This window comes from Arachis stenosperma, chromosome 9, assembly GCF_014773155.1.
Source record: "Arachis stenosperma cultivar V10309 chromosome 9, arast.V10309.gnm1.PFL2, whole genome shotgun sequence".
Classification (NCBI taxonomy): domain Eukaryota; kingdom Viridiplantae; phylum Streptophyta; class Magnoliopsida; order Fabales; family Fabaceae; genus Arachis; species Arachis stenosperma.
Window position 1 is genome coordinate 60894357 of NC_080385.1, and position 21103 is coordinate 60915459.

General features: G+C 38.7%; 1 non-coding gene across 1 annotated transcript; it reads right to left on the reverse strand.

Moving 5' to 3' along the window:
* Positions 1-207: 207 nt before the first annotated feature.
* On the reverse strand, positions 208-311 carry LOC130952907 (small nucleolar RNA R71). Its single transcript, XR_009075082.1, has one exon. It is a non-coding gene; the product is annotated as a small nucleolar RNA R71 (small nucleolar RNA).
* Positions 312-21103: the final 20792 nt, after the last annotated feature.

Below are 21103 nucleotides of genomic sequence, written 5' to 3' on the forward strand. Positions count from 1 at the left end.
CAGTTTTTAGCTGAATTCTTGCAAATCTATGACACTGTCAAGACCAATGGGGTTGACCCTGAAGTCTACAGACTTATGCTATTCCCTTTTGCTGTTAGAGACAGAGCTAGGATATGGTTGGACTCACAACCTAAAGAAAGCCTGAACTCTTGGAAAAAGCTAGTCAATGCCTTCTTGGCAAAGTTCTTTCCACCTCAAAAATTGAGTAAGCTTAGAGTGGAAGTCCAAACCTTCAAACAGAAGGAAGGTGAATCCCTCTATGAAGCTTGGGAAAGATACAAACAATTGATCAGAAAGTGTCCATCTGACATGCTTTCTGAATGGAGCATCATAGGTATCTTCTATGATGGTCTATCAAAACTGTCCAAGATGTCATTGGACAGCTCTGCTGGAGGATCTCTTCATCTGAAGAAGACGCCTGCAGAAGCTCAAGAACTCATTGAAATGGTTGCAAATAACCAATTCATGTACACTTCTGAAAGGAATCCTGTGAACAGTGGGACGAATCAGAAGAAAGGAGTTCTTGAGATTGATACTCTGAATGCCATACTAGCTCAGAACAAAATATTGACTCAGCAAGTCAATATGATTTCTCAAAATCTGTTTGGAATGCAAGCTGCACCAGGCAGTACTAAGGACGCTTCATCTGAAGAAGAAGCTTATGATCCTAAGAACCCTTCAATGGAAGAGGTGAATTACATGGGAGAACCCTATGGAAACACCTATAATCCTTCATGGAGAAATCATCCAAATCTCTCATGGAAGGATCAACAGAGACCTCAACAAGGTTTCAACAACAATAATGGTGGAAGAAACAGGTTTGGCAATGGTAAGCCTTTTCCATCATCTTCTTAGCAACAGATAGAGAATTCTAAGCAGAGCCACTCTGACTTAGCAACGATGGTCTCTGATCTAATCAAAACCACTCAAAGTTTCATGACTAAAACAAGGTCTCTGATCTAATCAAAACCACTCAAAGTTTCATGACTGAAACAAGGTCCTCCATTAGAAACTTGGAGGCAGAAGTGGATCAGCTAAGTAAGAAAGTTACTAAACTCCCTCATAGTACTATTCCAAGCAATACAGAAGAGAATCCAAAAGGAGAGTGTAAAGCCATCAACATGGCCGAATTTGGAGAGGAGAAAGAGGCAGTGAGCGCCACTGAGGAAGACCTCAATGGACGTCAACTGGCCTCCAATGAGTTCCCTAATGAGGAAGCATGGGAATCTGAGGCTCACACTGAGACCATAGAGATTCCATCGGATTTACTTCTGCCATTCATGAACTCTGATGAGTATTCTTCCTCTGAAGAGGTTGAAGATGTCACTGAAGAGTAAGTTGCTAAGTACCTTGGAGCAGTCATGAAGCTAAATGACAAGTTATTTGGTAATGAGACATTGGAGGATGAATCCTCTTTGCTCACCAAAGAACTGGATGACTTGACTAGGTAGAGATTACCTCAAAAGAGACAGGACCCTGGGAAGTTCTCAATACCTTGTACATTAGGCACCATGACCTTCGAGAAGGCTCTGTGTGACCTAGGGTCAAGCATAAACCTCATGCCTCTCTCTGTAATGGAGAAGCTAGGGATCTTTGAGGTGCAAGCTGCAAGAATCTCACTAGAGATGGCAGACAATTCAAGAAAACAAGCTTATGGACTTGTAGAGGATGTTCTGGTAAAGGTTGAAGACCATTACATCCCTGCTGATTTTATAGTCCTAGAGACAGGGAAGTGCATGAATGAATCCATCATCCTTGGCAGACCCTTCCTAGCCACAGCAAAGGCTGTGATTGATGTTGACAGAGGAGAATTGATCATTCAAGTGAATGAAGAATCCTTTGTGTTTAAGGCTCAAGGATATCCCTCTGTAACCATGGAGAGGAAGCATGAAGAGCTTCTCTCAAAACAGAGTCAAATAGAGCCCCCACAGTCAAACTCTAAGTTTGGTGTTGGGAGGCCACAACCAAATTCTAAGTTTAGTGTTGAACCCCCACATTCAAACTCTAAGTTTGGTGTTGGGAGGTTCCAGCATTGCTCTGAGTATCTGTGAGGCTCCATGAGAGCCCATTGTCAAGCTACTGACATTAAAGAAGCGCTTGTTGGGAGGCAACCCAATGTTATATTTATCTATTTTCCTTTGTTATTTTATGTTTTTTATAGGTTGATGATCATGGGAAGTCACAAAATCAATTGAAAAAGCAAAAACAGCATGAAAAACAGAAAGAAAAATAGCACACCCTGGAGGAGAATCTACTGGCATTTAAACGCCAGTGAAGATAGTAGAATGGGCGTTTAACGCCCAGTCTAGCACCATTCTGGGCGTTTAACGCCAGAAAGGGGCGCCAGACTGGCGTTTAACGCCAGGAATGGGCAAGAAGTTGGCGTTAAACGCTAGAAATGGACACCAGCCCGGCGTTTAATGCCAGGATTGGCAGAAGGAGCATTTTTGCTCGCCACTTGGTGCAGGGATGAATTATCCTTGACACCTCAGGATCTGTGGACCCCACAGGATCCCCACCTACCCCACCACTCTCTCTCTTCTTCACCCATTCATCAATCACCTCAACACCTCTTCCCCAAAAACCCCTCACCTATCAAATCCCACCATTCTCTTCACCACTCACATCCATCCTTCATAAAACCCACCCATAATGGCCGAACCTTACCCCTCTCTCCACCCCTATATAAACCCATCTTCACTCCTTCATTTTCACACAACTTACACACTACTTCTCCCCCTTGGCCGAAACACAAAGCCTCCCTCCATCTCCTCTATTTCTTCTTCTTCTACTCTCTTCTTTCTTCTTTTGCTCGAGGACGAGCAAACCTTTTAAGCTTGGTGTGGTAAAAGTGTTGCTTTTTGTTTTTCCATAACCATTTATGGCACCTAAGGCCGGAGAAACCTCTAGAAAGAGGAAAGGGAAGGCAAAAGCTTCCACCTCCGAGTCATGGGAGATGGAGAGATTCATCTCAAGGGTGCATCAAGACCACTTCTATGAAGTTGTGGCCATGAAGAAGGTGATCTCCGAGGTCCCTTTCAAACTCAAAAAGAGTTAATATCCAGAGATCCAACATGAGATCCAAAGAAGGGGTTGGAAAGTTCTTACCAACCCCTTTCAACAAGTCGAAATCTTAATGATTCAAGAGTTCTATGCCAATGCATCGATCACCAAGAACCATGATCAAAGTGTGATCCCGGACCCAAAGAATTGGCTTATAATGGTTTGGGGGAAATGCTTAGATTTTAGTTTGGAAAATGTAAGGTTGGCATTCAACTTGCCCATGATGCAAGGAGATGAACACCCCTACACTAGAAGGGTCAACTTTGATCAAAGGTTGGACCAAGTCCTCATAGACATTTGTGAAGAGGATGCTCAATGGAAGAGAGATTCAAGAGGGAAGCCGGTTCAACTGAGAAGGCATGACCTCAAGTCCGTGGCTAGGGGATGGTTGGAGTTTATCCAACGCTCAATCATTCCCACTAGCAACCGGTCCGAAGCTACTATAGACCGGGCTATCATGATTCATAGCATCATGACTGGAGAGGAAGTAGAAGTTCATGAGGTTATATCCCAAGAACTTTATAAGGTGGCGGACAAGTCCTCTACCTTGGCAAGGTTAGCCTTCCCTCATCTCATTTGTCACCTCTATAATTCAGTTGGAATTAACATAGAGGGAAACATCCTCATTGATGAGGACAAGTCCATCACTAAGAAGAGGATGGAGCAAACAAGATATCCCACTCATGGACATGAGGAAATTCCTCATCATGAAATCCCTGAGATGCCTCAAGGGATGCACTTTCCTCCACAAAACTATTGAAAACAAATCAACACCTCCCTAGGAGAATTGAGTTCCAACATGGGACAACTAAGGGTGGAGCACTAAGAACATTCCATCCTCCTGCATGAAATTAGAGAAGATCAAAGAATCATGAGAGAGGAGCAACAAAGGCAAGGAAGAGACATTGAGGAGCTCAAGCACTTCATAAGATCTTCAAGAGGAAGAACAAGCCGCCATCACTAAGGTGGACCCGTTCTTTAATCTCCTTGTTCTTTATTTTTTTCTGTTTTTCGAATTTTCATGCTTATGTTTATCTAAGTTTGTGTCTTATGATCATTAGTGTCTTAGTGTCTATGCCTTAAAGTTATGAATGTCCTATTAATCCATCACCTTTCTTAAATAAAAAATCTTCTTAATTGAAAAAGAGAAGAATTGCATGAACTTTGAATTTTATAACAGATTAATTATTTTGATGTGATAAAGAGTTGAGATTGCAATTGAGCGTACCATGTTGATGGCGCCATTGATGATCACAATTTCGTGCACCACTAAGCTTCATTGATATTTTGGAATTCATTGTATATTCTCCTCTTTTTATTCTATCCTATTTTTAGTTGCTTGGTGACAAGTGATGAGCAGATAATTTATACGCTTTTTGGCATTATTTTTAGGTAGTTTTTAGTAGAATCTAGCTGCTTTTAGGGATGTTTTTATTAGTTTTTATTTAAAATTCACATTTCTGGACTTTACTATGAGTTTGTGTATTTTTCTATGATTTCAGGTATTTTTTGGCTGAAATTGAGGGTGATGACATGTCATCATATACCTATTTTTCTATGCTTTTTCATACAAGAAATTGATGATTTGTGCTTAAATATTGAATGCTTTTGTACTTAAATGATATATTTTCTTGATATTTTTATTTTATAAATCTTGTAGGAAAAAAAAGAAAAAGAAGCAAAGAAGCACAAAATAAGCCAAAAAAGGAGAAAAAAAGAGCTTTGGGGTACACTTTGAAGTTGGGGTACACTTTGGAGCCTTAGGCCACACTTTTAAAAGCGTGGCCCATGACCAAATTAATGGAGAATAAGCAATCAGCACACACTGCTCTGCTCTTGCAAAGGGCAGGGCAGAATCATGATGAGACAAAGTGAGGTTGGAGCAAATTTTCGCTAAGTTAAAATCTGGCCGCTCACAGCATGACCATGCCTACTTCAAAGGGCTATAACTTGAGCTACAGATGTCCGATTGATGTGCTTCCAGTTGCGTTGGAAAGCTGACATTCATGGCTTTCCAACGATATATAGCAATTCATATTTGGCGTACAATTGAGGCATGAGTGAAAGGCATCTTTAAGGGCCAAAAATAACCGAAAATAAACCAAAGTGCTTCCACCAAGGTTCAAAGCTGGAGCCTCACTCCAAAGCAATGTAGCGCTCATTATTCTGCTCTGCCCTCTTGGAGAGCAGGGCAATGTCGTGCTTCTCTTCATGAAAAATCAAGAAAAATTGCTCCCCCAAGTGCTTTCACCAAGGTTCAAACACAAGACCTTCAAGGAAGTAAAGGCTTAGGCGCTACTCCTTGGCGCACACAAGCGCATCATGACACGGCCAGGGACTTGTTGCACGCACAATTTGGCACGGTCAAGGAACTTGGTGCGTGCACAAGACACACCACAAGCCAATGCTCCGCTCTCCCCAAGGGCAGGGAAGCATCCTGATGCTTTCACACTTGGCACGCTAGTTGGATCCACATGCAAGGCTTCCCTGCTCTGCCCTCCACAAGAGCAGAGCAGCCTCCTGGGAGTAACATATAGGCCAAAATCAACCAAAATTCAATTTAATTCAATTCCTCACCAAATTGAATCAAGGCCAACTAAACCCATTTCTCCTCAAATCCAAAGCAAGCAAAGCCCATATCATCACTCAAAGGCACAAGAACAAGCTAGATTAGGAATTTCATTTTGCGAATTTATTTTTAATTTCAATTTTATTTTATTTTTATTCTGTAAGAAGCCTATATAAAGGGCATCACTCTCATTTCAGAGAGGAGGTTGGCTCTAAAAAAAGAGGCTCGATTAGAAAGAGGCTAGCTCCACTAGGGAGCATTAGGATTTGAGAGCTCTCTCTCTTAGTTTTCATTTTTGTTTTGAATCTTGGGTGGAGATTGGAAGGAATTCTATTTTCATTCTCCATCTGCAACTTCTCTTGTTAATTTTCTGCATAACTCAAGAAATTAAGGATTTGAATCAAAAATCTCTTTACTGCTTGCTTCTCTATTATTCTCTATTGAATCAAGGAAGGGCTTGAGATCTAGACTTGTTTTCAAGTCTCATTGATTCCCTGAGATCTTTACTTGTCTCTTTAAATTTTACAATTGAGCTTAATTACATTCTGTGTTGCTTCTTCAAGCAATTTTCCATTTCTGTTTAAATCTGCTGCACTTATTTCATCTTTTACTCCTCTGCTTGATTGCTCTTTACATTTTCTTGTTGAATTTTAAATTCCCTGCACCCAATCCCCTTTACATTTGATGCAATTTACATTTCGTGCAATTTAAGTTTCAGCTATTTTACTTTCTTGCACTTTAAGTTTTATGCAATCTTACTTTCTGCAACTTTAAATTTCCTGTCAATTATAATTCTGTTGGCTACATTTCATCCAATATTCCTTCAATGTTAGCTTGACTAAACTAATCACCCACTAAAGTTGCTTGATCCATCAATCCCTGTGGGATCGACCTCACTCTAAGTGGGTTATTACTACTTGATGCGACCCGGTATACTTGCCGGTTGGATTTGTGTGTTGGAAATTCATTTTTCCGCAAAAACACCATCAAGTTTTTGGCGCCGTTGCCGGGGATTGATTTAGATCAATAATGATTAAGTGGGTGAGAAGTCTAGATCAAGCATTTTTTTGTTTTTGTTCTCTGTTTTAAATTGATAGCAAGGTGTTTGAGCTATTGCCTCACTAAGAAATTCTTTCTCTGTGACATGAATTTCAAATTTCATTGATGTTTACAAAATACAAATGGAGTTCAACTCATCTTATGGTCAAACAAAATTTTATAGGATATCACCCACCATCACCAATCTCTAATGATGGTTGGAAATATCACCAAGAAAATACAAATTCTAAGCACTCCAATCCATGGAGATTTGCTTCACAGACACAAGATGAGCAAGAAAACCATATGGGATATTTCCCTCCACCACAAAATGATGCAAGTCATAATTCCAATGGTGGCTGGGAAAGGAATTCTAATGCTCCATATGATATTCATCCAAAGATATCATCACTTGACCATGCTTCAACAAAAAGCCCCTTTCAAAACTTACCACTCACACAAACTTCCAATAGCCAAAAAATCTCAAAGCTTGAGTCCATGCCCAAAAGATTTACGGAGGAGAAAGAGAAGTACCAGAAAGAACAAGAGAACTCCCTCAAAAATATTTAAGTGCAGTTAGGCCAATTGTCGAAAGCATGGAAGGAGAAAATGGAAAAACAAAAACAAAAGGTCCCTGTGTCAAGTGAAATTGCAATGAAGGATGAGGGACATGAGCCAAGGATTTTACATTCACAAACGCTACTTGAGGTGACAAAGGAACATGAACATTCACAACCCTCACAAACTTCCCTTGAATTTGTGATCGAAAAATATGAAGAGGAGATGAAGAAATCTTGGGAAGAACAACAAACCTCCTCCATAAAAGAACTATTAAGTCAAATGTTGGGTGCAAAGAAAGGAGTGGAGGAGCAAGAAAGTGAGGAATTCATGCTAGAAAATTTACACTCAAGTGAAGCAGAGAAGTACATAGAAGAAAAGCTCATGGAACCACCAATTCAAAAAGCTCTGGATTATTACGAAACTCCAATAATCACACAGCAACCAAGTCTTGAATCCAAAAGAGTGAAGGAAACTAGCAAGAACACCAATTCTGTCCCTAATCCAGCAAGCAAGATCAATCAAGTCATTTGCAAAAGGAAGCTTGCTGAGGAAAGGCCAAGACAAGGGACACTAGCTGAATCTTTCCCTCCTTTGAGGTCATTCCTCTTAACAAACTGGAAGAAGAGGAAGAAAGTGAAGAACAACATGTCAAGCTAATGACACTAAAAGAGCACTTGTTGGGAGGTAATCCAACCGTAGGTATAATTTCTCTTCTCTGCTTTGTTTTCTTTCTTTGCTTTGTTTAAATTCAATAAATTGGCATATGGTTACATTCTAAGTTTGGTGTTGCCATGCAACACATTGTTTTCAATCTTTTTGGATGATTTCATCAAATCAAAAAAATGAAAGTGACACACCAAGATTCTAAGTTTGGTGTGCCACTTATTTTTCTATGCAAATCATTCAGCAACACCACTTGTTTGCATAACCATAATGTCTTTGCAGTGTTAATTTTCTTTTGGTTTGATATTTTGTTATTCTGTTTACTTTAGTTAATTCTTTGTTTTTAATGCTTTCATTTTAGTTTGCTTATTTACTGTGTTTGTTAATACATTACCAAGAGAGCTTTATTAATGACAGATTCTTAGCTTGGTGATTGTACTTAATAAATAACAATTTTATTTGCTTGGTTTTAATTCAAATAAGTGGACATAGGATTGCATTCTAAGTTTGGTGTTGCTATGCAACACAATTTGCTTCAAATCTTTACTGGATACTTGCATTGATTCCAAGTGAAAGTGTCACACTAAGTTTGGTGTGCCACTTATCTTTTATGCAATGTATTGTGCTCACCTTCTTAAGTTTGCAATCACAATGTCTCTGTCTCTTGTGCCTTGATTATTATCTTTAATTTTGCTTGCTTAAAACACAAGTGCTACTAACATTTCATTGTGTAAGACATTCATGATCCATCTTAGCCCCATAGCCATTGTTCTAATTGTTGTTTGAGGATAAGCAAGCATTCTGAGTTGGTATGGGAAGGAGAAGAATGGGAGGAAAATGACAACAATAGAGAAGATGAATTGCAAGGTTGTAAAGTTCCTTTTCCTCTCATTTATTTCCAGCACTTTAAATTGCATGATTGTCTTTATATTTTCTGTATGCATGTGTGGTATGACTTAGCATAGCTTGAATTTGATTTGAAATATGTTGTTGTGACATTATGACTACCAACTTGAGTTTTGTGAATTCAAAAGCAAAAAAGCATCGTGATCATAAACAAACAAGGAATTAAAGAAGAATTTAGCATGTGCATACAAGTATTGGAAAGCTAGTATGATTGATTGTTGCTCAATTGCATTGGATTTTATTTAATTGAAGTTTTTCATCTAGTACATTTTGTGAAATCTTTTGAAATCATGAAAACCTTGAAGAAGCAAATACAATTAAAGCAAGAAAAGAAAAAGGGAAAGAATGAGAAAGCTGAAGGCTCTGAATACCAATGGCAATTTATTTGCTAAGTGCTTGTGGTGTTTATGTATCAAGCCAAATGCTTGAAAATAAAACACTTAGAAGTCAAGGCTAGGCTCAAGTGCAAAAGCACTCCCTCAAAGCTCAAGGCTCTGAGCATCAATGATTAGAGAGTCAAGAAAAGAAAAGAAAAATGAGCTTAATGAAGTCCTCTAATTAAATGCTTGTGGTGCTTATGTATCAAGTGGTAATACTTGAAAACAAAACATTTAGAAGTCGTAGCTTTGTTATTAACTCATGGGGCAAAGCACCCAAAAGGAGAAGCTAAAAAAAATCAAAAGCTTGTTTCAAGGAAGAATTATAAGAAAAAGATTTCATAAAATGAGCTAGATAGAAGCATCAATCATTTACGTTTCTTTTGTGATTGAAGCATGCATAGAAAACTAGCTAACCATGAACATTGAGTTGCTATTCCTCTTACCTTGGATTGTCAATCTTTATTGCATGATTCTTTTCTTGCTTGGGGACAAGCAAGGTTTAAGTTTGGTGTTGTGATGACATGTCATCATATACCTATTTTTCTATGCTTTTTCATACAAGAAATTGATGATTTGTGCTTAAATATTGAATGCTTTTGTACTTAAATGATATATTTTCTTGATATTTTAATTTTATAAATCTTGTAGGAAATAAAAAGAAAAAGAAGCAAAGAAGCACAAAATAAGCCAAAAAGGAGAAAAAAAGAGCTTTGGGGTACACTTTGAAGTTGGGGTAGACTTTGGAGCCTTAGGCCATGCTTTTAAAAGCGTGGCCCATGACCAAATTAATGGAGAATAAGCAATTAGCACACACTGCTCTGCTCTTGCAAAGGGCAGGGCAGAATCATGATGAGACAAAGTGAGGTTGGAGCAAATTTTCGCTAAGTTAAAATCTGGCCGCTCATAGCATGACCATGCCTACTTCAAAGGGCTATAACTTGAGCTACAGACGTCCGATCGATGTGCTTTTAGTTGCGTTGGAAAGCTGACATTCAGAACTTTCCAACAATATATAGCAATCCATATTTGGCGTACAATTGAGGCATGAGTGAAAGGCATCTTTAAGGGCCAAAAATAAGCAAAAATAAACCAAAGTGCTTCCACCAAGGTTCGAAGCTGGAGCCTCACTCCAAAGCAATGTAGCGCTCATTATTCTGCTCTGCCCTCTTGGAGAGCAGTGCAATGTCGTGCTTCTCTTCATGAAAAATCAAGGAAAATTGCTCCCCCAAGTGCTTTCACCAAGGTTCGAACACAAGACCTTCAAGGAAGTAAAGGCTTAGGCGCTACTCCTTGGCGCACACAAGCGCATCATGACACGGCCAGGGACTTGTTGCACGCACAATTTGGCATGGTCAAGGAACTTGGTGCGCGCACAAGACACACCACAAGCCAATGCTCCGCTCTCACCAAGGACAGGCAGCATCTTGATGCTTCCACACTTGGCACGCTAGTTGGATCCACATGCAAGGCTTCCCTGCTCTGCCCTCCACAAGAGCAGAACAGCCTCCTGGGAGCAACATATGGGCCAATATCAACCAAATTCTATTTAATTCAATTCCTCACCAAATTGAATCAAGGCCAACTAAACCCATTTCTCCTCAAATCCAAAGTAAGCAAAGCCCATATCATCACTCAAAGGCACAAGAACAAGCTAGATTAGGAATTTCATTTTGTGAATTTATTTTTATTTTCAATTTCATTTTATTTTTATTTTGTAAAAAGCCTATATAAAGGGCATCACTCTCATTTCAGAGAGGAGGTTGGCTCTAAAAAAAGAGGCTCGATTAGAAAGAGGCTAGCTCGACTAGGGAGCATTAGGATTTGAGAGCTCTCTCTCTTAGTTTTCATTTCTGTTTTGAATCTTGGGTGGAGATTGGAAGGAATTCTGTTTTCATTCTCCATCTGCAACTTCTCTTGTTAATTTTTTGCATAATTCAAGAAATTAAGGATTTGAATCAAAAATCTCTTTACTGCTTGCTTCTCTATTATTCTCTGTTGAATCAACGAAGGGCTTGAGATCTAGACTTGTTTTCTAGTCTCATTGATTCCCTGAGATCTTTACTTGTCTCTTTAAATTTCACAATTGAGCTTAATTACATTCTGTGTTGCTTCTTCAATCAATTTTCCATTTCTGTTTAAATCTGCAGCACTTATTTCATCTTTTACTCCTTTGCTTGATTGCTCTTTACATTTTCTTGTTGAATTTTAAATTCCCTGCACCCAATCCCCTTTACATTTGATGCAATTTACATTTCGTGCAATTTATGTTTCAGCTATTTTACTTTCTTGCACTTTAAGTCTTATGCAATCTTACTTTCTGCAACTTTAAATTTCCTGTCAATTACAATTCTATTGGCTATATTTCATCCGATATTCCTTCAATGTTAGCTTGACTAAACTAATCACCCACTAAAGTTGCTTGATCCATCAATCCCTGTGGGATCGACCTCACTCTAAGTGAGTTATTACTACTTGATGCGACCCGGTATACTTGCCGGTTGGATTTGTGTGTTGGAAATTCGTTTTTCCGCAAAAACACCATCAGAGGGGCCTAAGCAAAAATTTTATTCAGGCTGAAAAAGAACTGCTGATGTTGTTGCATTCTGACCTCCCTACACTCGAAATGGATTTTCTGGAGTTGCAGAACCCAAAATGGCGCGCTCTCAATTGCGTTGGAAAGTAGACATTCAGGGCTTTCCAGAAATATATAATAGTCCATATGTTATTCACGTTTAGATGACGCAAACTGGCGTTCAACGCTAGTTCCATGCTACATTTTGGAGTAAAACGCCAGAAACACGTCACAAACCAGAGTTAAACGCCAAAAACACGTTACAACTTGGCGTTTAACTCCCAGAGAAGCCTCTGCACGTGTAAAGCTCAAGCTCAGCCCAAGCACACACCAAAGCATGCCCCGGATGTGGATTTCTGCACTTAGACTTATTTCTGTAAACCCTAGTAGCTAGTCTAGTATAAATAGAACTTTTTACCATTGTATTAGTAGTCTTTGAGACCATTATTCTTTGGATGGATCTTTAATTAGTGTATGCGATTTTAGACCTTCATGGGGGCTGGCCATTCGGCCATGCCTGGACCATCACTCATGTATTTTCAACGGTGGAGTTTCTACACACCATAGATTAAGGTGTGGAGCTCTGCTGTTCCTCGAGTATTAATGCAATTACTATTATTCTTCTATTCAATTCAGCTTATTCTTATTCTAAGATATTCGCTGCACTTCAACATGATGAATGTGATGATCCGTGACACTCATCATCATTCTCACCTATGAACACGTGCCTAATAACCACTCTCGTTTTACCTTAGATCGAGCGCGTGTCTCTTAGCCTCCATTCTGAAAGATCGGAGTCTTCGTGGTATAAGCTAGAATTATTGGTGGCCATTCTTAAGATCCGGAAATTCTAAACCTTGTCTGTGGTATTTCGAGTAGGATCTGAGATGGGATGACTGTGACGAGCTTCAAACTCGCGAGTGTTGGGCATAGTGATATACGCAAAAGAATCACTGAATTCTTTCCAACATGATCGAGAACCGACAGATGATTAGTCGTGCTGTGACAGAGCATTTGAACCATTTTCACTAAGAGGATGGGAAGTAGCCATTGACAATGGTGACACCCTACATACAGCTTGCCATAGAAAGAAGTAGGAATGATTGCATGAAAGCAGTAGGAAAGCAGAGATTCAGAAGGAACAAAGTATCTCTACACACTTATTTGAAATTCCCACCAATGATTTACATAAGTATCTCCATCTCTGTTTTATGCTTTATTTATCTTTATATTCGAAAACCATTATAACCATTAGAATTCGCCTAACTGAGATTTACAAGATGACCATAGCTTGCTTCATACCAACAATCTCTGTGGGATCTACCCTTACTCACGTAAGGTTTATTACTTGGACGACCCAGTGCACTTGCTAGTTAGTTGTGCAAAGTTGTGACAAGGTGTAATTCACATTTGAGAGCTCCAAGTTTATGGCACCATTGTTGATGATCACAATTTCGTGCACCAACAAGCAACAATTTAAGTTTAGTGTTGTGATGAGCGGATAATTTATATGATGTTTGGCATTGTTTTTCGGTAGTTTTTAGTATGATTTAGTTAGTTTTTAGTATATAATTATTAGTTTTTACGCAAAAATCATATTTCTGGACTTTACTATGAGTTTTTGTGTTTTCTGTGATTTCAGGTATTTTCTGGCTGAAATTGCGGGACCTGAGCAAAAATCTTATTCAGAGGCTGAAAAAGGACTGAAGATGTTGTTGGATTCTGACCTCCCTGCACTCGAAGTAGATTTTATGGAGCTACAGAAACCCAATTGGTGCGCTCTCAATTGCGTTGGAAAGTAGACATCTTGGGTTTTTCAGCAAGGTATAATAGTCCATACTTTTCCCGAGATTTGATGGCCCAAATTGGCGTTAAAATGCCTGTTAGAGACCCTTTTTTAGCGTTAAACGCCAGAACTGGCATAAAAGCTAGAGTTAAACGCCCAAACTGGCACCAGAGTTGGCGTTTAACTCCAAGAAAAGCCCATGCACGTGAAAGCTTCAATGCTCAGCCCAAGCACACACCAAGTGGGCCCCGAAAGTGGATTTCTGCATCATTTACTTATTTCTGCAAACCCTATGTTACTAGTTCACTATAAATAGGACCTTTTACTATTGTATTTTCATCTTTTTGATCATCTTTGATCTTGGGATCAGGTCTTTGAACTCTTTTTCGATTGTTTCATGTTATCTGGGAGGTATGGCCATTCGACCATGCCTAGACCTTGTTCTTATGTATTTTCAACGGTGGAGTTTCTACACCTTATAGATTAAGGTGTGGAGCTCTGCTGTTCCTCATGAATTAATGCAATTACTATTGTTCTTCTATTCAATTCACACTTATTCTTGTTCTAAGATATTCATTCGCACTTCAAGATGATGAATGTGATAATCAAGTGACACTCATCACCACTCTCACTTCTGAACGCGTGCTTGACAACCACTTCTGTTCTACATGAAAACAAGCTTGAATGTATATCTCTTGGCCTCCTGGTGCATGACACATGGTTGCCTCTCCTGACAACAGAGCCTTCTATTCCATGAGATCAGAATCTTCATGGTATAAGCTAGAATCAATTGGCAGCATTCTTGAGATCCGGAAAGTCTAAACCTTATCTGTGGTATTCCGAGTAGGATCTGGGATGGGATGACTGTGACGAGCTTCAAACTCGCGACGGTTAGGTGCAGTGACAGTGCACAAAAGGATCATTGGATCTTATTTCGACACGATCGAGAATCGACAGATGATTAGCTCTACGTAACCCGTAGCCGGACCATTTTCACTGAGAAGACGGACGGTAGCCATTAACAATGGTAATCCCCCAACATACAGCTTGCCATGGAATGGAGTACGCATGACTAGATGAAGGCAGTAGGAAAGTAGAGATTTGGGAGGAATAAAACATCTCCACACGCTTATCTGAAACTCCCACTAATGAATTACATAAGTATCTCTATCCTATTTTATGTTTTATTCATCTTTTAATTATCAACACCCTATAACCATTTGAATCTGCCTGAGTGAGATTTACAAGGTGACCATAGCTTGCTTCAAGCCGACAATCTCCGTGGGATCGGCCCTTACTCATGTAAGGTATTACTTGGACGACCCAGTGCACTTGCTGGTCAGCTGCACGGAGTTGTGAGAAAAGTGTGAGCTCAGGATTCCGTGTACCAACAAGCACCTGTGCATACGCACAGGTCAATTTTCAGCCGAGTGTGTGGACGCACACGTCTGTGCGTCCGCACAGTGCGTCCGCACAGTGCGTCTGCACAGTGCATCTGCATAGGTCCCTGCACGTGATTGCAATAATGAAACACGTGCTGCGCGAATTTGGAGGCCATTGTCTCATTTTTGGAAGGCTAAATTGCTGAATTGGAGTGCTATATAAAGGAGACTTCAACACTTATAAAGGGGGGGCTCACTTAGATAGTTTTTGGAGGGTAATTAGGAGTAGGAGTAGGAGTAGTGTAGCATTGCTCTCTTTGGGTTTCATTTTCCATTCTCATGTAGCATTTTATAGCAAGTTTAATTTTTTATTTTAATCATCTTTAATTGTAAGTACTCTTTATTTCACTTTAATTGTATTGTCTTTATTTTCATTTCCTTTGGTTCAAGTTACTTTGTTCATATTGAAATTTTGTGTTTCTTGAAGTTTTGTTCAATGAGTTTTCTGTTTCATGCTTCCTTTATGTTTGATTGCTTGTTTACATTTGGTTTTGTCGATAGTTGGTTATAGTTTTATTATTTACCTTGCAATTTCCCATGTTTTACTTTTATGCACACAAGGTGTTTGTAAAAATGCCAACTTTAGATTTTGAGTAGATTTTCACACATTGGCTTGTGGTTTGAGTTCCTAGGATACTAGAACCTTAATGTCCAACATTTTGTGGTAGTTCTTGGATAGATAGTTGACTCTTGTTTCTATTGACGCTAGCCTTTTATCAACTAGTTTGGTAAGTTGGTTAGGACTTATGGATTAAAGTCAATTATGCTTTCTTGACTTACTCCTCGATGGTTAAGGTTAACTAAGCGAGATTGACCCATGATAATTACCATAGTTGTGGTTATGACGATGATAGGATTCCTTGGATCCTCACTCCCAAGTCAAGGCTCCTTATTGCATTTATAGCATTTTCACTAGTTTTGATCTTGTTTCCTTGTCGCTTACATTAATTCACAATTTTGATCATTCCTTAGTTCTTTTATATCTTAAGTTCTTTCAATCTTTTGTTCTTCAATTGCAAAACCCGCTTTTCCTCACAACTGAAAGCGTATAACACTTCAATTGCATCCTAGAGAAGAACGACCCGAGGTTTAATTACTCTCTGTTATTTTTATTTTAATTTAAAACATTTGATTTGGGAGTTAGTTGTTGATCTAGACTATACTTGCAATGAAGGAATTCTATTTTGTGAAAAATCTAGATCGACGATAAATTCTTATTCATCAAATTTGGCGACGTTGCCGGGGATGCAATTGGTGTTACATCTTTTGGTTGATGTAAAAATGTTAATAGTGTAAATATCACTTTTTGGTTGTTTGTATGCTTTCGTTAGTAGGTTTTTGTTTATGTTTTCTTGATTACTTTTTCACACCATCACCACAATGCACCCCAATGGAACCCAAACACTTACCTTTATAGTCACCAATCTTACACACCATCACCCCACTACATACAAAACCAAAACCCTTACTCTCATGAGTTTGATTGTCAACCTTCATCACCTCAATCTTCATCTTCATATATGGATCAAGCCACACAAGAGGTACTTTTCATGCTCATTCAAGAACAACAAGAGTTCCAGAAGAAGCAAGAGCAAGTCATGTCTACCTTAGCAAAAGCATTGGATCACTTAGCTTCATCACGTTCATGCCACAAGCAAGAAATTCTAGTGGACGAATGTGTGGAACCAAGTGAAAAGTGCGGAGTGAAAGAAGAATTGTGAAATCAAAGAGAAGATGTCAAGTCAAAAGATGAAGTAAAATAGGAGTCAAATGAAGAGTTGGTAGGAATTAATTAAGAGGATTCCATCATTCAAGATTTTTTGTCCGGCTTGGGTAATTCCTCCCATGACACTCATGAGTCTCCATTAGTATATTTGAAAGGAGATGTTGATGTGGACTTCATGATGAGCGGATATTTTATACGCTTTTTGGGGGTAATTTCATGTAGATTTTAGCATGTTTTAATTAGTTTTTAGTTAAATATTATTAGTTTTTAGGCAAAAATCATATTTCTGGACTTTACTATGAGTTTGTGTGTTTTTCTGTGATTTCAGGTATTTTCTGACTGAAATTGAGGGAGCTGAGCAAAAATCTGAGTTAGGCTGAAAAAGGACTGCTGATGCTGTTGGATCCTGACCTCCCTGCACTCAAAATGGATTTTCTGGAGCTACAGGAGTCCGATTGGCGCGCTCTCAACTGCATTGGAAAGTAGACATCCAGGGCTTTCCAGCAATATATAATAGTTCATACTTTGCGCAAAGATAGATGACGTAAATTGGCGTTGAACGCCAAGTACATGCTGCTGTCTAGAGTTAAACGCCAGAAACACGTTATGATCCGGAGCTGAACGCCCAAAACACGTTATAACTTGGAGTTCAACTCCAAGAAAGGCCTCAATTCGTGGATAGCTTTAGTCCCAGCCCCAGCACACACCAAGTGGGCCCCAAAAGTGGATTTCTGCACCAATTATCTTAGTTTACTCACATTTTGCAAACCTAGGTTACTAGTTTACTATTTAAACAACTTTTAGAGAATTATTTTGTACCTCATGACATTTTCAGATCTGAATTACATACTTTTTGACGGCATGAGTCTCTAAACTCCATTGTTGGGGGTGAGGAGATCTGCAGCGTCTCGATGAATTAATGCAATTGTTTCTATTCCATTCAAACGTGCGTATGGTCCGATCTAAGATGTTTATTCGCGCTTAATTATGAAGGAGGTGATGATCCGTGACACTCATCACCTCCCTCAATCCATGAACGTGTGCCTGACAAACACCTCCGTTCTACATCAGACTGAATGAGCTTCTCTTAGATTCCTTAATCAGAATCTCCGCGGTATAAGCTAAAATTGATGGCGGCCACTCTTGAGAATCCGGAAGGTCTAAACCTTGTCTGTGGTATTCCGAGTAGGATTCAAGGATTGAATGGCTGTGACGCGCTTCAAACTCGCGATTGCTGGGCGTGATGACAAACGCAAAAGGATCAATGGATTCTATTCCAACATGATCGAGAACCAACAGCTGATTAGCCGTGCTGTGACAGAGCATAGGAACGTTTTCACTGAGAGGATGGGAGGTAGCCACTGACAATGGTGACACCCTACATACAGCTTGCCGTAGACGTGCTTTACAAACAATTGAGTTGAATGTTACATTGCAGAAATTTAGAGGACAAAGCATCTCCAAAACTCCAACATATTTCTCATTACTGCACAACAAGTAACGATTTTATTTTCTTTTATTTTTCCAATCTAATAATTCCAACTGATAATTTTAATTAATATCCTGACTAAGATTAATAAAATAAACATAGCTTGCTTCAAACCAATAATCTCCGTGGGATCGACCCTTACTCACGTAAGGTATTACTTGGACGACCCAGTGCACTTGCTGGTTAGTGGTACGAGATCATAAGAAATTTTGACTTTGATAATTGGGATTAAGATTTCGTGCACCAAGTTTTTGGCGCCGTTGCCGGGGATTATTCGAGTTTGAACAACTAAAGGTTTATTTTATTTCTTAGATTAGGAATAATTTATTTTTATTGTTATTGTTATAGAGTCATCATATTCTGGTAGGATAGTTTCTTTTCAAAAATTTCTTTTTAAAAAAAAATATATTATTTTTCTTTATTAATTGTTAATTTTTCGTGAGTCTAGTGTCTTGTTCTAAGTTTGGTGTCAATTGCATTTTTTATCTTTTTTTCTTTAAATTTTCGAACTTGTGTTCTTTGTTCTTCATTGATCTCCAAGTTGTTCTTGTTTATTTTCTTTTTTGATCTTGAGTTTTTCTTGTGTTGTGTCTTTTCTTGTTTTTCTGGTGCTTTTTCAAAACATTAACTTTCAAAAATTTTATACTTTTATCTATTAATATAATACATTTTTAAAATCAACTCTGAAGTTGCTGCCCAATTGGCTGGAGCTTTAGTAGTTGTTCTTGATAATTGGGTATCCTCTTTGGAATCTTTTTCAAAAATAACTTTTCTTTGATTGAATTTTGTGCCAAACTCTAAGTTTAGTGTTTCCTTGTTAATTTTTCTTTGATTTTCGAAAATTTGTCTTGGTTTTTGAAAAATTTTAAGTTTGGTGTTCTTTCTTTTGTTCTTGGTGTTCTTGTGAATCTTCAAGGTGTTCTTGAGTCTTTCTTGTGTTTTGATCTTAAAATTTTTAAGTTTGGTGTTCCTTGGTGTTTTCCCTCCAAAATTTTCGAAAATAAGGAACATTGGATCTAAAAATTTTAAATCTTGTGTCTTTTGCATATTTTTCTCTTTCATCATAAAATTCAAAATTCAAAAAAATATATATACTTTCTAACTAATTTTGAACTACATTTTTCGAAAATTTTATATAAAAATTCAATTTTCAATTTCAAAATATTTCCAATTTCTTTTATTTATTTCGTTTTTATTTTATTTTATAAAAATTATTTTTTATAAAATAAATAATATCAACATACATATCATCTCTTTTATTCCATCATGGAATTAAGTGGGAATGAACAGTCCAGGAGGACTCTGGGGTCATATGCTAACCCCACTACTGCTTCATATGGGAGTAGTATCTGTATACCCTCCATTGGAGTTAGTAGCTTTGAGTTGAATCCTCAGCTCATTATCATGGTGCAGCAAAACTGCCAGTATTCTGGTCTTCCACATGAAGAACCTACAGAGTTTCTGGCACAATTTTTGCAAATTGCTGACACAGTACATGATAAGGAAGTGGATCAAGATGTCTACAGGCTATTACTATTTCCATTTGCTGTAAAAGATCAAGCTAAGAGATGGTTAAATAACCAGCCTAAGAACAACATAAAAACATGGAAGCAGCTGTTAGAAAAATTCCTGAGTCACTATTTCCCTCCAAAACGGATGACACAGCTAAGGCTAAGCATCCAAGGCTTCAAACAAGGAGATAATGAATCCTTTTATGATGCCTGGGAGAGATACAGAGAGATGCTAAGAAAATGCCCCTCTGAAATGTTTTCAGAATGGGTGCAATTAGACATCTTCTACTATGGGCTTACAGAAAAAGCTCAGATTTCTCTAGACCATTTAGCTGGTGGATCTATACATATGAGAAAAACAATTGAAGAAGCTCAAGAGCTTATTGATACAGTTGCCAGAAATCAGCATCTGTACCTAAGCAGTGAATCTTCCAAGAAAGAAGAAGCTAAAACAGTAACTGCTGAACTCAGTCCTGTAGATCAGGCTAATGAATTCAATCAGCAATTAGACTTTCTAACTCAGCAGCTAGCCGAATTCAAGAAAATACTACAAGAAACAAGAATGGCTAACAGGAATATGGAAGTACAGTTAAAGCAAACAGAAAAGCAACTGTCAAAACAAATAGCAGAAGAATGCCAAGCAGTTCAATTAAGAAGTGGGAAAACATTAAATACTTCACTTCAAAGCAGCAGGAAGCCAAGAAATGAACAAATGGCTACTCAAAATCCCTCTGAGGACAGTCAGAGCCCAGAGAGGAATAATGCTGGCGCTGAACGCCCAGACCATACTCATTCCTGGCGTTCAACGCCAGAAACAAGCATGAATCCGGCGTTGAACGCCCAAAAGGAGCATGGTTCTGGCGTTCAGACGCCAGTAACAAATAAGGAGGTGGTGTCTGACGCCACTCCAGCTTCCACCCCTGGCATTCAAATGCTAGTGGGGGATCAGTCACATACAAGTGCTGATAACAACCCTTCTAAAAATGCTTCCCAACCCACTTCTGTAGGTAATAAACCTGCAGCAACTAAGGTTGAGGAATACAAAGCCAAAATTCCTTATCCTCAAAAACTCCGCCAAGCGGAACAGGATAAGCAATTTGCCCGCTTTGCAGACTATCTTAGGACTCTTGAAATAAAGATCCCGTTTGCAGAAGCACTTGAGCAAATACCCTCTTATGCTAAGTTCATGAAAGAGATCTTAAGTCATAAGAAGGATTGGAGGGAGACTGAAAAAGTTTACCTCACTGAAGAATGCAGTGCAGTCATTCTGAAAAGCTTACCTGAGAAGCTTAAAGATCCTGGGAGCTTTATGATACCATGCACATTAGAGGGTACTTGTACCAAGCAAGCTCTATGTGATCTTGGGGCAAGTATCAACCTAATACCTGCATCTATTA